The following is a 6,000-nucleotide window of genomic DNA, read 5'->3' on the forward strand; positions in this document are numbered from 1 at the left end:
TCGGGGGGAGCCTGGCTTGTGGTGTTCCCAGAGTGCCCAGCCAAACTCTGGCCCCTGGAGGCGGGGCTAGAGGGGTGGGGGAATAAGGAATATTCACGTATCTCTTGATAGATTCATCATATCCAGACACTTTCCAGGAGAGAACTAATGGGACTTGAGGAGGAAGAGGCACTGAAAAGAGACAGGAGAGATGGCTTTCCTTCCTGTGCCAACTTTCCTGGCGTGCCTACTATGCACTCCATTCTTGACCTCCCTTCATGTCAACAACAGCCCTAGTTCAGGAGGAGAAAAGCATTCATGGCTGCACATGCGTCTCCTTTTCCACCAGATGCTGGGACTGAGCTGCCAAGACCTGTCCAGAAAAACGCTTGTCACCCAGCTGGAAGTTGGGAGAACTCTCCTCTCTCATGATGAGGCGAGGTTTCTGCTTTTCTCTAAAAATGTCCATGTAAACGGAAAGACTAGGTTAGAAGGTTTGGGCACAGAGCCGAAGCTTGTGTGGAGGGTAAGATTCCTCAGCTGTCATTGATATCAGTAAGGAAACAGGTGGTGAATCACTCCTTTCCTTACACAAATATTTTAAGTGGACCATAAACCCTCTCTGTTCTGCCAACCAACAGTGTTCTGTGCTCACAGCTTATAATGCCAGAAACTTTTTTCGAAACCACGTGGGAGCATCCCTCGGCAAGTGAGTGCTGGTGTTTTTGGTAAATAAACTTTGGTTCTAGAAGGCTGGCTCAGGTCCTAATTCCCTAACTCTGATAACTGATGAAGAAGTCAGCCCAACTGCCTAGGCTTGATTGACTTAGGGGCTCGTTTTATTTCTGATAACTGAGCCCAAGCATAAAAGAGTTGTGTTTGCCAGGCAGGCAAGGTGGGAAGTCTTGGCAGCAGCTCTGGGCGAAACCAGGAAGAACATGACGAGGCCAACCGAAGGAGGACGTCACTCGTTTTTAATGAGGGGGTGCGTGTCAGGTGAGCAGGGCCTTGGGGGAAAGCCTTTTCATGAAGGGGGCACTGGGGGACCCAGGGCATCACACGTTCTGCTCAGAGAAGGGAAGTGATCTAAGAAGGAGAAAGGGATACAAAGTGAGGAGACACATTATCCAGATGTCTTTTAAAGAAATTTTCTTGCAGAGAGAGAGGCAGGGGGTGAATCTCATTACGTGACCAGGGGCTGATCCTACTGGATCAGATGGAGGAAATAGAAGAGGATGGAGGATAGATGGAGGAGATAGAATCATAGAACAGGCATCCACAAAGTACGTGAAAGGACTTTCAGGGCAGTTCTTTCATTTTACAGTGAGCAAACCAGGGCTTATCCCAGGAGGAACTGAGAAGGTGAGACTTTTTCCAGGACAGGAATATTGAGTACAGCAGTATGGTTAGGGGTCAAACAGACTTAAGTTGGAATACCACTAACCCAGGTGTGGTGGAGGATACGATGACCTACCTCTTGGGGCTCCTGAGAGAAGTAAGTAAGAAAATGTATGTGAAAGCCCGAAGCCCCAAACTTGGCACTGTGCCTAACGAGTACAACAAATGGTCGGTTCTTCCATATGATAACGACGTACTCGGTTAATCCAGTCTAGGCTGTCACGAGAGTGAATAAAAAAACATGAATCGAGTCATTGCTATATGCCCGGTACACTCCTATTGTGTTACAGACACTTAATTAATTATTAAAATTATATGAGTCTAGCAAATAATTGTAAAAATATTAACTGTTATGCTAATAAATAGAATGGGGGTTGGTAATGGCAATGGTGGTAGGAACCGCTCAGGCAGAAGAGACGACATGGGCAGGGTAGGAAGATAGTGCTTTTGGGAGTGCTCTGTGGTCATTCATTCCTTGGACAGTCACTGAAGACCTACTGTGTGCCAGTCATCTTCCTAGGAACTGGAGTCACAGGGGTCAACAAAAACATGGTTCTTTCCTTAAATGGAGCTTACATTCTAACTAGAGGCAATGCACAAACCAGGAAATGGACATACTGTCAGATAGTGATAAGAACCATGAAAAAAATAAAATAAGCCACTGCAAGGGAATAGAGAATGAGTGGAGGGATAGCTATTTTTACATAAGGGAATGTCTCTCTGAGGAGGTGACCCTTGAGTTGAGATCGGAACAGGGAGGGGAAATGGTCATGTGATTACCTTGAGGATGGATTCCAGGCAGAGGGAAAAGCCCTGAGGTAGAACCACAATGAGGCCATGGGTCCGGAATGTGCTATTGATCCCTGGCTGGACATAGCTGTTCTATGTCTGCCTGAATGCAGAAAAGGGAAAGATTTGAAAGAGGGTCTTCTCTGGAGAACTTAAAAACAGGCCTGAGACAGCGCCCTTCAAGTAAGGTTAACAGAGAAAAAGTAGGCAAGTGGGACCACACATCTTAGGACCTTCCAGGAGATGAGAAGGGTCCCTTACGACGATTCATGACTTGGCAGTGAGAGTGTGAGAAATGGTGTCTTGAACCAGAACACAGAGCCACGTGGCTCCGTACGAGTCCAGGCCTCTGTCCCTGTCCAGTGTCTAAGGCACATTTGGTGGAAGGAGTGTGATCCCAACACCAGCCCCAGAGGACTCGGAAACTTTCCCCAACTCCCTACTTTTCCTCACAAACCTTCTAGGGTACATGGGATACGAATTTGCCCAGTTGTCTTTAAAGATATTCATATGTCCCAATCCCACCATCTTGAAAGTAGACCCATGAGGGCAGGCACCATGTCTAACTCATAGAATTCCCATGGGAAACAAAGCATCTACCACAGAGCTTGACACATGGCTGGTAACAAGTCCTACTACTTGCTATCCAGTAAGCGCCACAAGATTACTACTTACCTTATAAAAAGCCCGTCTTTTTGGTTGCTCCACATTCCATCTCATTCAAGCTTCAGGGGTTCCCCCAGGTTATAGATTTGTAGAGGCAATGAGCAAGCCCTTTTCACCAGTTCTGGTCCTTTGTGACGGTCCAAACTTGTCTCTGTGTGCAGCCTCTGCCTAACTCTGACAAGTTCTTATCGATCATGGCAGAGAAGAGCACTGGTCTGGGGACACTGTGTCTGGCATTTACTAGTGTGCCACCTGGTAAGCTGACCTCTACGAGCCTGTGTTTCTCATTTAAGAGTGCCGGGCAGCATTCCTGCATTTTTGAGGGCACTGTAACAGATGGTGGGAAGACAAAGTCAATGTTCTACCCTTCTTCATAAACACTAAAACCCACATCGAGTTTCCAACCATACAACTGATCTCCCTGCAACCTCCTCCTGATCATCTCAATCATCTCCTGCTGAACGTCTCCAACTGTGATGTTGTGAAATTTTTCTCTAGAGGACAGGTGAATGTTGGATTTGTCCGAAGGCTGAATGTTTTTGCCTTTGTTTCTGATGTCTTACCTTTCCTCATCATCCTCCTTCCCCTTTGGGAAGGCCTGGAGCCCCCTGGGTTGATGCCTTCAGGACCTAATCGATAATAATCCCCAGTTTGTTTGTTTGTTTGTTTGTTTTCCCCTAGGACATAAATATTTGGAACTCAGTTCCCTGTCATTCAAGTAATTTCAACTCTGTACACACGCAATGAGCTCCTGGTCTACATTGCATATTGTACGTGGTCACCCTAAAGAACGAAGGGATAACTAAGGAGCAGTTAGGGAGCACAGGTCAGATGGGGATGACAGAAGCACACAGGACAGTGTTAACGTGCAAAACCAAGGAGGTGACCTTCCGTTAGAGAGAAGTCTATGGAGCAGAGAAGGGAGCCATCAAAAATGACCGAGAGAATTAACGTTGTCTTCTCCACGCGGCTGCTTTTCCTACTGGGTTTTTTACTTGCCCGAAGCAGGGCTCTTATGTTCTCACCTGCAGCCTCGTCCATGCTGATAGGATGGAGCAGGGGTCTTTCTTACCCTATGGGGAGGGGGTTCTATGGGGAAAGTGTACCCCACCCCGAGAGGAAGAGGCCTCTGAGTGGACCAGCCAGTGACCGGAAGACCAGGAGGGAGGGGAAGGAAGGGACGATCAGCTTTAGAGAAACCAGCAGACTTGGCCTGGCGGGGATTTGTCCTGTACTAGGACCTCTTGGGTTTTTTGTTTGTTTTTGTGTGTTGTGTTTTGGGTTTTTTTTTTGTTTTTTTTTTTGTTTGTTTTTTTTACCCCAGGGCCCAGACTGGGACACTCTGCTTCGCATAAGCCCTGGGCAGGAGGCTTTCGCTCGCCAGGGCTGAAAGGAGGCTGGACCCTGTCATTGAGACCATCCAGCCGGGTTCTCTCTGTCCTTTGTCAGGGCCTGGGAGGCTCCGTATCATTACTCCAGGGCACTCTGCTTCCCTCCGGCCTCATTACGCAGTGCATTAGCTGTGGGAACTAAACCCATTACAAAAAGGAGGGGGTGGAATTGGCACACGGGGAAAGAGGCCTTCTCAGATCAAGCTAACAACTTGTGCGTATTAACTAAAGAAGATCGTTAGAAAGTTCCCATCTCCTCCTCTCCTCCCCACCTCCCCCCGCCTCGCCCCCACCCTCCTCACTTGCCGTGTCAGCTGTGGAGGCAGAGCAGGGCTCACACGTGAACTCGCCTGTTTCTTGCACACACACACCCAACCTTAAAGGGACCTTGCTCAGGGCTCCAGAGGAGGAAGCTTCGGATGGCGATGAGAACTCCTTTGATGTCGACTCGGATTTTAAATGAACAGGACTTTTCTGTCAAAGATGGTCCTTTTGTCTCGGTGGACACAGCAACTGAAATAAATGATGTCCCACTTCAGGACTATTTTCTATGACTCCATAACAAAATAGACAAAGGGGAATGGTTCTATTTGTACTGTTTAATAATGTGAATAGTAGAGCCGAACATCCTTGGAGATGAATCCGTGTGAGGCTGGCTTTACAGATGGGGACACCAAGGCCCAGAGAGACTGTACGGTGTGGCCAGCACCTTACGTGGACTCCAGAGATCATGTGTGTAAAGCTGGGGTTCTTTTCTAACAACTTTGCTCATTTGTGCTTTCCGTTTTCCCCCTTCCTTGGCTCTGTTTCCTAGCGAAGGGTTGGGGAACATTCTCGAAGAAATCCAGCAGAGCACCTTTGGTATTAAGCCACACGGGTTTGGAGTGTCAGCAGTGGCCTTGCCGCGTGTTCTTCCTTTTCCCCAGGTGAAATATCAAAGCAAAACAAAAGACTACCCCCAGCCAAAAATCCCATGCCGGATATGGTTCATGCCTCTCGTCTCAAGGCAAAGGTCTGGTTGAGCAATCTGTGTCACTCCTGGCAGTAACTGAAATACAAGAAAGCTCACTGCCCCATTCCTGCCTCTGTGGCCTCCTCCCCACACCCATTTTTGTCTCCACTGACAATTGCCATATAGACACTGACCTGGTACATGCGTCCCCACATCGGCGCGCTCTTCTCCTCCGAGTGTCTGAGTTCTGTCTGAACCCCTCACGTCAAGAGGGGAATGTGGAGAAGGCCAGCCAGGCCACGGCTCTTCTCTCCTCCCCGCCTCCCCAGGTCAATGGATGAAGCATGTACCGGGGGAATTTTGGAAATGTTACCATCCTGGTGGGGTGGCATACTGAGAAAAGATACTTTTCTCCTTCGGCCGGGAGCCCTGGGCGAGTGTGCCTGTGTTTACTCTACTCTATAAAAAGGTCTGATTAGCATTTCTTTTTTGGTCGCTCGTTCTCCATCCCAGCTGCACCAACTGTGGTCAGTAAAACAGAATTGGGTGCAACGGCAATTCGGGAAAGCAGCTGAAAGGAGAGGGAATGAGTTTGCTTAGAGCTTGAAGAAACCACTCCACTTTAATAGACAGAGAAGGGATGAAATGAGATATGTGGAGGGGATGGACAACAAGCTCCCAAAGACACAGGAATGGAAGCCGATGGGGGGTGGGGGGGAGAAAGAGAGGTGTCTCAAACGGCCTACACTGAGAAACAGAAGACCCCCTTTTATAGAAAAAAAAACAACTTTTTTTTTTTTTCGGAACAATAAATGGGACAGAAAA

The sequence above is a fragment of the Mustela lutreola genome, chromosome 8 (assembly GCF_030435805.1).
Source record: "Mustela lutreola isolate mMusLut2 chromosome 8, mMusLut2.pri, whole genome shotgun sequence".
NCBI lineage: Eukaryota > Metazoa > Chordata > Mammalia > Carnivora > Mustelidae > Mustela > Mustela lutreola.